Source organism: Vigna unguiculata, chromosome 4 (genome assembly GCF_037176805.1).
Source record: "Vigna unguiculata cultivar grain cowpea cultivar isolate G323 ecotype 2 chromosome 4, ASM3717680v1, whole genome shotgun sequence".
NCBI lineage: Eukaryota > Viridiplantae > Streptophyta > Magnoliopsida > Fabales > Fabaceae > Vigna > Vigna unguiculata.
In genome coordinates, this window is record NC_140795.1 from 8,974,479 (window position 1) to 8,988,657 (window position 14,179).

Consider the following 14,179-nt stretch of genomic DNA (forward strand, 5'->3'; position numbering starts at 1 on the left):
ACACCAAAATCAACAAGTTATTGGAACCAAATGGGTGTTTAGAAACAAGCTCAATGATAATGGCTACATTATGAAGAAAAAAGCAAGACTTATAGCCAAAGGATATAGTCAAGAAGAGGGAATTGACTATGATGAAACCTATGCACCGGTGGCAAGATTAGAAGCCATAAAAATTCTTCTAGCCATTGCAACAATGTTGGACTTTAAACTCTTTCAAATGGATATGAAGAGTGCTTTTTTGAATGGATACATCAAGGAAGAAGTATTTGTAGAACAACCTCCTGGTTTTCAAGACTTTGCATTTCCAAATCATGTCTACAAACTAAAGAAAGCTCTATATGGTTTAAAGCAAGCTCCAAGATCATGGTATGAAAGACTTAGTCTATTCTTGATTAAGAGTGAATTCCATAGAGGTAATGTGACTCTACATTATTTGTCAAAAAATCCAATAAAGATCTCTTATTTGTACAAATCTATGTAGATGATATCATTTTTGGATCCACTAATCTTTCTTTGTGCAAGGAATTCTCTACAAATATGCAACAAGAGTTTGAGATGTCTATGATGGGAGAATTAACCTTCTTTCTTGGATTACAAATCAAGCAAGTTTAGAATGGTATATTCATCCACCAAGCCAAGTACTGTGCATAATTATTAAAGAAATTCTCTATGGACAGTTGTAAGAAATCCTCAACACCTATGGCCACTAATTGCTATTTAGATATTGACGAATCAGGTAAGTGTATTGATCAAACAAAGTATAAAGGTATGATTGGTTCTCTACTTTACTTAACCGCTAGTCGTCCGAATATCATGCATAGTATGTGTGTGTTTGTGCACGATTTCAATCATGTCCTAAGGAGTCTCACTTAACTGCTATAAAAAGAATTTTGAAATACTTGAAAGGCACTAAAAGTCTAGGCTTATGGTATCCTAGAGGGGCTAACATATAATTGGTGGGATATAGTGACTCTGATTTTGGTGGCTGTAAAGTGGATAGAAAAAGTACTAGTGGAACATGTCATTTATTAGGTTGTTCATTAGTGTCATGGAATTCTAAAAAACAAGCATGTGTTGCGCTTTCCACCACGGAAGCAGAATATATTGTTGCAGGAAGCTGTTGTGCACAATCCATTTGGATCAAGCATCACCTAGAAGATTATGGTATTCATTTAGACAACATTCCTCTTAGGTGTGATATTACTAGTGCTATAAATCTCACAAAGAATCCAATCATGCACTCTAGAACCAAACATATAGAAATAAGATATCATTTTATTAGGGATCATGTTGCAAAAGGAGAATGCAAAATTGAATATATTGACACAAATAATCAATTGGCTGACATATTCAGTAAACCTTTGGCTAGAGAAAGATTTTACGTACTTCGAAGTGAACTTGGGATACTTGATTTTACATGTACTACATAGCTACTACCTCACATTTTGCACTTTGCAGTAAATACAGTTAACTATACTGCACCAGAATTATCACCATTGCACCTGTTATTCTGTCTCTGCATTACATAGTCAACTCTGTAGTTAACTATCCCCTTCATACTGCATCAGAATTTCACCATTGCACTAATTTTTCTGTTTATGCATTACGCAGTCAACTCTGCAGTTAACTATTTTTTTAACCTGCATCAGAATTACGACCACTGCACCAATTTTTTTCTGTTTCTACATTATGTAGTCAACTCCTTAGTTAACTATACTTTCCCTGCATCAGACTTGTCATCTCTGCATCAGGTTTTCTCATTCTGCATAACATAGTCAACTTGCTAGTTAACTAGTCACACATTTTTCATATTTCCTTTGGCATATTTCGAAAGTAGTCAACTACGTTAGTACCCTAGTTAACTACGTATGGCACAAAAGTGGTTTGGTAAAATTTTCTTCTCTTTTAAAACTTCATTTCTCTACAAAATCTAAAATTCCCAAATCTGTTCAGAACCCTAAAACCCCATTTCTCTCTCATCTTCTCTCCACCACACATAAACCCTAATCTATGCACCTTCATCAATGGCTTCGTCATCCTCGCGTCCCAAACACATAAAGCACATAGCTGTCAAAATCACTTCTCGTCCTGCTGAACTCGATGGTTGGATCAATGATGATGAGAAGCAAGCCAACTTTGTCAAGAACTGGAAGGATCGCAACATTGTCAATTCGAAATATATCGACATAGATTTCTTTCGCGACAATGGGTTTCAGTTCCAAGAGCACTTTGCCTATCAAAGCTTGGAAAAGTTTGTACAACTTCGAGGTATCTACTATCTTTGACCTTCTTAAGGTTTTCTATGCCAATGCTTGAGAAGATATTGGTACGGTGGTTTCAAGGGTGAAAGGGGTCAATATAATTTTGGATGATACTGTCTGGACCACTATTGATAGCTTTCAACTAGGGGGAGAAAAGTTGTATGTTGGTTCCCCAAATCTACGAAAAATGGAGATATACAAATCCTTGCTGCGTAATCCTTCTAGTGCAAAGAAATGTAACTTCTACAAAGTTGGTGGTATGAAGAGGGATGATCTTGTCATGGCATTCATTATAGGTTAGATTTTAGCTCCAAGAGTTGGAAATCATGGGCAACTTCTAGCAGAGGATATCTTTCTAATGCATGCCATAAACTCCAGGGTCAAAATCAATTGGTCTGCCCTTGTGTGTGACACCATCATGAAGACTACAAAATTACAGATGTATCCCCTACCTTACGCCTTATTCTTGTCAAAAGTATTTGAGTATTATAATCTTGATTTGGCTGATGAAATCTTTGTTCCACTCACTCATACCAACTTCATTGAACTCAATGCTCTTCATCACATGGGTTTTGTATTCACTGACAATGAGTGGACATTTAAGGATGATCCTTCTCCATCTGCAGCAACTTCACCGCCACCATTATCCACTGATCACTCCATGCATTCTGATGTTCTACATTCTCTGGCTGATCTCACTCTTTCAGTTGCCTGTTTGGTTCTACAAAATTGCTGAAGCATCATCAAATTGTTGATGAGGAAGATGATCCTGTTACAAAAGAAGCTGCAAACTCTGCTTCTGTTATCAGTGAAGATGAATCCGCTGCTGAAGAAGACAATCCCCAAATAGAAAACGCTGATAATGCTGCTGATGTTGCTACTGATGAAGAAACCTACTCTACTACAGATGATATGTCAGACTAGTGCACTCTTTCACCGCTGATTACTCTTTTTTTGTCCCTTGGGGTTATCTTCTTATCTCTGCATATATATGCTCACTAAGTCTAAGTTGCTATTTTGTCTGTTTTAATTGTTATATCCTTGTTTTGCTTCTGTCCAAAAAGAGGGAGAACTCTGTATTCAGTATTGTTAAAAATTGACTACTATTGACTGCTTATATCTGAATTAACATGACATGCTATCTTGGTATATTTGTATTGTGAAAATTTTTGACACAATATATGAAGTAACAAATATGGGTAACAAAAAGCAAGTGAATTAGTGTATCTCTTGTATATATTGTCTTGTTTTGGCCATCATCAAAAAAAGGGGAGATTATTGCTATTAAATGTATGCATGTGTGATGTGTTAAGTTTTTTATGATGCCCATAATAGCATTACATTGGTTAATATGACATGTATGTGATATCTTGAAAATATCAATCTGTTGCCCCGATAGTTGACTAGGTTACTAATATAGTTAACTACGTATATCCTGAAACTTGGTGTTGGACTTTGTCATAATATAGTTGATTAGCCAACTAATGTAGTCAACTAGGTTCGTGCCTGATAGCAGCTGTTATATAAAAACAGTTTCTGCACTTTCTGAAAAGCAATTTGTTTAAACCAAAAGAAAGAAAGAGAAGTGTGAAACAAGTTCTTGGAGCTATCTTGGAAGGTCCCTTTGAAGAATTCTATCAAGACACATTCAATTTTGACTTGGCAAGATGAAGAAATTTCAGTCTTGGAAAAGGTGTACTCAATCCATTTTGTAGGTTTTGTTCTTGTGTTTTGATACAGTTTGAAATTGTTTGTTTCTTTTGTTTTCTGTCTAAAGCAAGTGTGTGTGATAGTCTTGCTGTTGTGTGGTTGAGCAAGTGTGTGGAAGCCTTGCATGTGTGTTCCTTTATCTTAAAATTTAGATTTATCAAGTGTATTTGTAAATCTTAAAATTCTTGTGATATAGTGAAAATCTCTAGCTATGGTTTGCTAGATGAAACTAATGTAGATTCTTAGGAATCGAACCAATATAAAAACTTTGTGTGCTTTATCTCTTCCTCTTCATATTTTGTCATAGTATAAATGCTCCAAACATTAAGCATCAAACCACACTATTTCAATTGATTCAACAAGCAAAGGGTTTATCAAAACAATTTCAAAAGTGCTAAAACTGGGCAAAGTTTGTTAAAACCAATTCAGCCCCCCTCTTGGTTGTGAAATATTGGTGCATCAAATCTAAGACTTCCACTATCGACAAGAAGGTGCATCATCACTCTTTGCATTCTTTTGGTTTTTGTTTATTGGTTTTGTGTGAATTAGGGTTTATAGAACCAATTTTTAAGGTTACTTATTTTTGTAGTTAGAGAGTCTTCCAGTGATGGTTGTTGTAGTTTGGTCGGATGATAATACTCTTCAACTTGAAGCCACCACACTTTGTCAAAATTCTAACTCATGCTTTCAATTTGTAATTCATGCTTTGTCAATATTGTGCTTCTAAATTCTATTTGTTGATCGCCTAGTAGCATATATCGTTTGGATTCTATGTCTTAATGCGTTGTTTTTTTTTTTGTTATAGAACGAAGCCCTCCGATTGAGGAAGTTATTCAAGCTGGTGTCGTTCCACGTTTTGTTGAGTTTCTTTTCAAAGAAGATTTCCTTCAACTTCAGGTTCTACATCTTAATTTTGTGGTTTTCGTCGTAGTTGAAATTGTTTATTTATTTATGTTAAGTGTGTTTTGTTAGTTGAAATTTGTCCAGAAAAAAACAGCAAAATTGACTCACCATTTCATATTAGTGGAGCAGAACTTGGAAAAATTCAACGGAAATTAAGGAGGTAGGTGCTTCTTAACGTTTTCATGTTGATCATTTTTCAATGGGAAGATGCTCTCCAATGTCACTCATTACCTGTTTCTTTGTCTTCCAATGGTTAACATGGTCAATGGTGGGTCTGGTCATGAAAGAAGTCATGCTCAAGGTCCATAAAGAACATAGGTGTTGTGCTTGGTTTGAGTTCACAAATTAGAAAACATCAGAAGATAGCCATGGAAATTCTAGTCCAAAACTTGATTAGGTTAAGTTGTTCCAAGGTGGATTAGAAGATAAGAAATTCCAACGGGAAGTCAGCTCAAGCAGTTGCTAGCGATAACATTAACTTTCACTTCTAACTTTGTCTTTCTCAATAGAGGTCCTGCTTATACATTTTTTTTATAAACACTTACAATGAATATAGAGTAAGAAGATAAAATATTAAAGTCCCCATGACATATATGTTGTGTTTAATTTTGTAATTGACTATGTTTCTGAATTAGAGAAAGGTTTTGTGTTTATGTGTAAAGAAGATGATGTTAATCTGTTAACGACCATACATTTATTGACCATTCATGTTTATATGTAAACAAGAGGATGTTGAAAAGCTGAAAGATGTTAAAGTAGTTGATGCATTAAAACATCCCAACTGAAATATTGGAAAAAAAGATTACTGTGGATTTTGCTACACTCTTTAACAAGGTTTGTTTCTCTTTTATGTCAACATATTGGATGAAAAAAGCTTTTTTATAAATCTATTTGATTATGTAGTATGAATTTCCTATGTAAAAGTTAAATTTGTTTTAATTCTTTGCACGGTCTAGAAGTAATTAAGCACATTAATTCTTTGTAGGATTCATCTATTCTTGCACAATTAGGGTGGCCTAATATGATCCTCTATACATTATCATGGCTTCACAGGGTTTATTATTCTGAAATCACTTGGCCTTGCTTTGATCTTTGCAAGTACTATACTTTTTCCCTGCTGCATACTTATTTAACTCAATCAAATTTTATTTTCCATCCATACTAAAAGAAAATAGACATTTTTAATCTTGTGTCCTTCAACAACTAGTCCACTTCAACGATGAAGAAGTCGTAAAACATACATGTTGGGCTCTTTGTTACCTTGTGGAAGGCCCAACTAACAGTGTTCAAGCTGTTATTACTTTCATCATTAAACCTTACACAAACCGCTTGACAAATGTATCCAGTTACATTTATACATATACCTTCATTTTCTACAACTAGTAATCTGAGTGGGTATGCTTCAAAAGGGAGGCCTCAACTCTATGTTCCTACTTTACTTGATTTCTTGATTGGGAGCTACTATAGTCCTGTTTTACTTGCTAAGATCAGTTATGTAGATTACTTGACACCATTAGTTTCAGTTAAAATTCAAATCCTCACAAATATTGCTTAAGATCCTTTTTAATACAATGTTTTTCTTAGTCTTCTTCTAAACTTTTATACAAATTTTTTTTTAATATATACTTTTTATTACTGTTTCCAATAACCTTTTGTTCACATGTCCAGATAATATTAACTGATTTTGTATTGTTACTATAAGTGGGTCTTAGTCAACCTGTGAATCCAATCAATCAACTATACATCAAATCCATAACAATAACTAATTATCCTAATTCCATCAATATGTTGTGTACGTCATAACCCTTAGAAAGAACATGGGCAAAACAGAGTTGTGGCCATGTCTTCAGCTAATTCTTGAATGCTTGTCCTAGAAAGAATATGCATTGTAATTGGGCATAGTTTAATATCAACAAAATGTTATGAATGGCAGAAGAATTAGTCTTTCTCCAACAGCAGCTGTTAAGTAATGTAGTAGGGTGTTTGGTGATAAGAATGCAAAATCAGTGTAGGTTTATTTTAATTAGTTAACCTGATAACTCAATATGAACCGATCCAATTAAAGTTAGGCTGTTTGGGCCTCAAACAAAAAACTGCAAAATCGAACTAGACCAACTATGTTTCATTGTATTTTCTTGAGTTAATAATCAAGATCTCAGAGCAAGCTAAATATGATTTTTAGATTCCAAGTATTCCTAGAGCTGATATTCCCTCCGATGAATAGACAATATTTTTTGTGGTGAATCTCCTGTCAATGCAATAATCAACACAATCTATATCACAATACCTTAAGATTTGAGTATTTCCCTTGTCGTCATACAACATTCTGGAGCCTGTTTTGATATATTTGAGAATGTGAATCACAACATTCTAGTGGTCAATGTGAGGATTCTAAATGAATTGACTAACAACTTCAATTGCATAAGAAATATAATCTCGGCACCATTAACTTTTGATTCGTGTTCATAGGATTATCAATGGGTTTGCCATTTTCCAATCCTATCTCCTCTATAGTATCAAGAGCATATTTCATTTGTGAAACTACCACACCTTCTTTTGACTAAATAACTTCAATACCAAAAGAGTATTTCAGAAGCCAAAATCCTTGATCTGAATATGATTGAATAAGTGTTCTTTCAATTGAGAAATCCTAGTGGCATTATTTTGTGTAATAACTATATTATATAGACAATTAAAAAAACCCTTTTTTATCATAATTCATTAAATTTATGAAAATGTGAAAGTTATTAATGTTTTTTTTTCTGAACAAGATATCTCATCACTTATCTATTAAAGTTGAATGTATGTAGTATATATTTGTCATTAAATAATTTGTTAATATACATATATCCTGGGCTATATAAAATAGGCCATATATAAATAACTTAACATGCCCTAAATTAGCCTCTATTAATGTAATTCTCTTCCTATAAAAAGTAAACTAACTATACATACATGTCACTGAGAAGGTCTGACATGTGATAAACAAGAAGAAAGATCTTAGGACTAAAATTTAATTACTTTAATCTTACAATGGAAATCAAGGAAATTGAAATTGCTTATTCCTCTATTTTTTTTTCTACTATTGTGGTTCATTATATTCTTTCTTTTTTTTTGTACCTTTGTTTAGTTTTTTTTTCTTTCATTTAGTTTCATTTATCTGAAATTTTCTGTATAAATGTTTTGTCCATCTTACTGTATAAGACAGGTTTAGTGAAGAAGAACATGAAAGTATTTTGCTATTACTGTTAGAAAATGTGAATAATAACATGTGTTGGTGATATTAAGCAATGTAAAAAGAAAAATAAAAACATGATAATAATTTTTGATTGAGAGTTGAATTAAAAGTATAAAACTTGATTTAAATTTAAAAATATTGAAAAGGAAAAACAATATATTTTCAGGTTGAGTGACCACACTAAACCTTTTTCCTTTGACTATTTCTACTTTGACTTCAGCTTTTTTGTGTGAATGGACAATATGATATCTGTGTTGGTCTGTAGTCTGTTCTGATTTTGAATGTTCATAGTGCATGTAAACATTGTACTTGATGTACCTCACCCCGTAACATGAATTCAATTCAATACTATCAACAATTTATGTAATAATTTACTAAAATTTATATTGGTCCGTAGTCTGTTCTGATTTAAAATTTATGTTTTTAAAATAGTTTGATTAGTGTGATTAATTGTGTTTTAAAATAGGTTTCTTCGTTAACATCATAAGTCAATGAAATGGAGGCAATGATGACTTTTTTTGTACAAAACTATCAAGGAGAATTGCCTCAAGACTTTCCTATGTTTCATACATCACTGGTAATATTTAAATCTTTAGTATATTAATATATATTTTTTTATTGTAATGAATGTTAGTAATTATGATTTTTTTATGTTAGGTGTCTGATCAAGGGAGTTTTCCTAATGAAGAAACAAATATGATTCCGATCAAGATCAAGATCAAGATTGATAGTCGAAGAATGTTATATTAGACTTTTACTATTTTACTTTTATGAAGAAACAAATATATTGTAATATTCCACTAGTTTGAACATCTAAATTTTATTGTTTACCTTGGACAAACAAACTTTCTTGTTTTTATAAATGTTATATCTAGTTATAAACAAATATCAAAATTTTAGAATTCTTGCTTTTTATTTGATATGTTTCAAGAATTGTGTGGATTAAAAAAGTGCACCAAATAAAATTAAAGGGATTTAAAACACCAAACAAAAGTCATCTATAAATAATGAATTGAATTGAATTGTAGGGGTGAAAAAACCCCACCAGGAATTTAAAAACGTTGAAATTGAGAAATTGAAACCCAACAAAGGTTTGAAAAACTTTCGGAAGTACACTAGGGGTTCCAGAACCGCCGGTAAGTAGCGAAGGTTTCAGAACCGCCAGTAAGTAGCGGGGGTTCCAAAACTGTTGGTCAGTACTACTTTACCAGAGGTTACCCAAAATCGTCGGTAATTCGTTAACGACGCTGGTTTTTCTAGGGAAAAATCAAACTGCTGGTAACACCTTTAGCGGGGGTTCAAACCGTTGGGAATGCTAAAAATAACCCCCGTTAAAAATTATTTCTCTTATAGTGTATTATCTGCAAAATACTTATCTTCCATTTTATTAACGTGCATTTCATTCAAACAATATTCTCAAGCTTTTATTTCATTGTTATGCGATAAACAACCATATTATCATATTTTCATCTTCACCAGTAGTTTCTCTATCAATTTTAAAAAATAAATCTATTCTTTTGTGTTTCATTAATATACCTGTTTAAAAAATAAGTTTAAGACTAAAAAATAATTTATCATTATCTAATCAAAAGTTGAGAGACATAATTACTAAAAAAATCTATGATAATCAAGTTACAATTAAAAATCGACTACAAAAAATCACATAGTACATTGTTTCTTCTTCTATATTAAAAAAAATGAATATAAAAAAAAGTCATGACATGAAAAATAATGCTAAATGTTAAACAAAAAGTTCACTACAAGAGAAAGTTACCGTATTTATTTAATAATGAAAGAGAAAATATGAAAAAATGAGGATAGAAATACTGAGTTTATGTCTAACTTTTTTTTAGTAACAAAAGTAAATAAATAAGCATGAGAGAAGAATACAAATATAAAAAACTCAAAAGACAATGTGAGAGAAAATAAAAAATATCTTAATAATTTTGTTTCTTTATATATTTGATTTTATATTTTTTTATTTATTATTGTACTTTATAAAATAAATAAAAAATACTTAATTTAATTTTTATTAATTTTGAATATAATATTATTTAATTTAAAAAATTTAAAAATTTATATAATTTTAAATAAATTTAATATAAAATAATGAAAAAAAATATGGGGAGGGGGGTCGTAGCCCCGCTTGCCCCTTCCAACCTCCGCCACTGGTATGCATCTTATATTTACATCGTTTGGTATTTATATTCTATACTAGAAGAGGAATGAGTATTATTTATTTATAGTTTCTCCCTCGTATATTAGCCTTCAAACATATGGAGGAAGAAGGTTATGAATATGATTCACTTGGACTATTGGGGGTAAATTAAAAGTGACTACAATCTATCCTCCAAGGATAACCAGTGCATTTGGAGCATTTAGGAAGATGATAGTAGAATTTATTGTTCCTTGAAATGTTATCGAATTATTTACCGCATTGGTTTGCCATGCATTTCCTGGAAAGACTACTACAATATCGACAAAGAATGGGTCGGGCATGTTAGGGGCAGTCATCTACAATGTGATTAAAATATTTATTTATATATATACACAACCATAAAATAGGGAAGTGAGACAAATATCACAAAAATATAACATGTCTTGATAAAATAGAATAAAATGAAAACTCTTTTAAATCCATAAAACTTTGATCTTTATTTTACCTTGATTTTTATTAATTTTGTAGTAACTAATTACGATAATTGAGTCTCATCACGACCAACAAAGTAACTCAAGAACATCTCATCATGAGTACTAACTACTCATTTAATCCCCAAGGTCATACCTCCAACTACAATAATCAAATATTTCTTTATTATAAGTTTTATTTTGATATTAAATCATATAAATATACAAATAAATAAATAAATAGGATTAGTGCATAGCTAAAAATAAATATAATAAATAAAGGAGATCAATATGTGACTGGATATAAATATAAATAAATAAATGAGAGTAAATATAAATTAAATAAATAGAACCAGTGCACATATGAAGATGAATAAAAATAAATAAATAAATAACAACGAGTACAAAATATAAATTAGAATGAGGTTAAGGACATCTCACTTAAGGTAAATATAAAAGTAAAAATAATTATGAGGAGATAGAAAGATAATAAAAGAAAAAGCATAAAATGATAGATGTCTCTTCCCCTTACCTTAATTGTGGAAAATACACCAAGGTTGTATTGAGACTTTGATGATATATAATTTTTTTCCTTTTTGTTCTTATTACATATCATCACTCTCTTTTGTATTATCATCTCTTCTTTATTTTTGTTTTACCTGTCTCACATATCTTCACCCTTCATCTTATTTATACTACTCAAAGCAATGATTACTATTGATTACATTAGTAACCAAAACCTTGTTCTCGATATTTTTTTCATTAATTGACGTTCATTTATTATTGTACTTTAGATGGTTATATGCTTTTACTATGATTAATACATACATATATATATATATATACATATATATATATATACATATATATACATACATATATATATATATACATATGTATATATATATATATATATGTATATATATATATATACATATGTATATATATATATATGTATGTATATATATGTATATATATATATACATATATATATATATGTGTATATATATATATATATGTATATATATGTATATATATACATATATATACATATATATATATATATACATATATATATATATACATTATTACACTACCGCAACACACACACAACATCAGTTACATAATTGGTGTCACGCACACAACATCGATAATGTAACTGGTGCACACACAATACCACGTTATTCACACATAGACACAGACACACACAAACACACACACACACACACACACACATACACACACACACACACACACACCGGTGCACACACTGCTTCACAACATTAGTTCGCACACACAATACCACCACAAAAATCACTTAAACCTTCAATCACACAAAACAACATTTGCAACTATCCTTGCACTCCAACATTCAGAAGCAACTGTTCACGCACACAATACCACCATAAAACTCACGTAACCTAATGAGCATATAATATATAGGTATATTCATGCATTAGTTTATGGCATTTTTATTCATTTGTGCATTATTAGACTAATTTCATCATGCATTATCTAGTTTCGGATCATACATTTGGATTGGTGCATTGTTTGTGTAAACAAGTCTGAAGGGAGTAAGTTAGACACAAAACAGCATGTTCCACAAGTGTTTAGTGGAGTCTTCCATGACTTGTGGATTTGGCTTTAAAGATGCGAGTTTCAAAACAACTTGTTCCACAAGTGTCTTATGGATTTTTTCATGACCTGTGGTTTTTGCAGTGAATTGGAGGATAAAAACATTGTGTTCCACAGGTGCCTGGTGGGTCTTTCCACGACCTGTGGAGTTTGCTTTAAAAGATCATACGCAAAACAACTTGTTCCATAGGTGGCTTGTGGATTCTTCTACAACCTGTGGATTTTCTAGTGAGAAATCTAAAAATTACGTGGATTGGCAAAGATTTAAAAGGAAAAAAATATATATAAAGAGGAGAGATAGGGGAAACGGTTAGAGGAGAAAGAAAACCACCTCAGTAAAGGATAAAACGTGGAAAAGATAAAGGGAGGCGCATTCACGGAAAAAAACTTCTTCTTCCTCTCTATTTCGTCAGTTGCTTGGCCTATTGTTTGGAGTTTTTCTTTTTCATTATGCAAAACTAATTTCCTTTTGTTGGAGGATTGATGTAAGACTTTGGATGATAGGTTCTACTCTTTACATTTGATGTTTCGTTAATGTTTTTCATCTCAATACTCTATTTATGGTTTTATTGTTTATTTGTGAGCAATTTCACAATTGAGAAATTGGGGATTGTTTGCGATTATAAACAAGACAGGTTAGATTATGTCACAATTGGGAAATTGGGCATATCTAATTAGTTTGCAATAGAGATGATTATTGATTTTTCATGATTTTGTTGAATTTTTGTAAACTGGCCTAAGAAATTGGAGATTTGAATTCAATGAATAGATTTTACCTACTAAGGGATTAAGGGTAAAACCGCTCTCAGTAAACTCAAGTGGATGATTACATTGCTTGCATCAATTGAAAAAGAGTAGAATGTTATAGGAAAAAAATATGAAGTCAATCCTTTAACAGTTCTTTTATTGATTAAAGTTTTTGTTATAAATTTTATGCTTGCAATTCTATTGATTCACATTTGCTCAAAATTACGTAAATTAGGAATCTAGTATTCAACAAGTCAATCCCAAAGGACGATATTTTATTACTACGTTAACAATTGGTTCACTTGCCAGACGTTCATCAAGTTTTTGGCGCCAACAATGGTATCAGAGTCTGGTTTGTGTGGTGATCGACTTAGATAAGGCCCTGTATCGAAAGTCTTCCTGATAGTGGGTCAGGTAAGCGAGTTCCGTTAAGAAGAACGACGATACAGAAAAAGGGGTACTCGGTTAGCTCGAGAAAGAAATACCAATGTGAAGGGACTCACACTTGAGGGGGAGCTTGCTAGGAATCCAAGTGTGAGTCTAAGTTCCACATTGAGTAAAAATGAGAAAGTTGAGCACCATATAAGGATCAAGGCCATAAACCATCGCCTTAAGGTTTGGGTTAAGAGTGATGTCAATCCCTTATGTGGGTTGGGCTCATGCTCATTGGTGTTAAATCTCCTAGTGATCCTCTCTCGAAAGACCCAACAATATGAAATGAAATGATTTATGAATTGGTTGGTTGGTGGTGCATTGGCATGGGATTTGGATGTCATGAGATAACATGTGGAATATGGTGTGAGAACATGGATGTGGCATGAGTTAGACATAATTCTATGAATCTCTTGGTGAGATTTCATGGTGGTGTTGTAGTGTATATAATTAGATAAGGATTCAAGCAAGGTTGCATCCTGAAACTCTAAAGAATCAATTAGTCTCACATAAAGCGTACTGATTCAAGTTGTGAGAGTAAAAGAAGACCCTAGTCTTTGGCAGGATAATGACCATAGATGATTAAAGGCTAACCTTGTGCGTGGTAGAGTGAAACCCATTGGTA

The 14,179-nt window shown here is 32.0% G+C and overlaps 1 long non-coding RNA gene across 1 annotated transcript; it reads left to right on the forward strand.

Annotated features, from left to right (window-relative positions):
• The first annotated feature begins 4,467 nt into the window (after positions 1–4,467).
• LOC114180282 (uncharacterized) lies at positions 4,468–5,036 on the forward strand. The gene is made up of 3 exons (XR_014994275.1): positions 4,468–4,665; positions 4,777–4,868; positions 4,959–5,036. It is a non-coding gene; the product is annotated as an uncharacterized LOC114180282 (long non-coding RNA).
• The last annotated feature ends 9,143 nt before the right edge of the window (positions 5,037–14,179 follow it).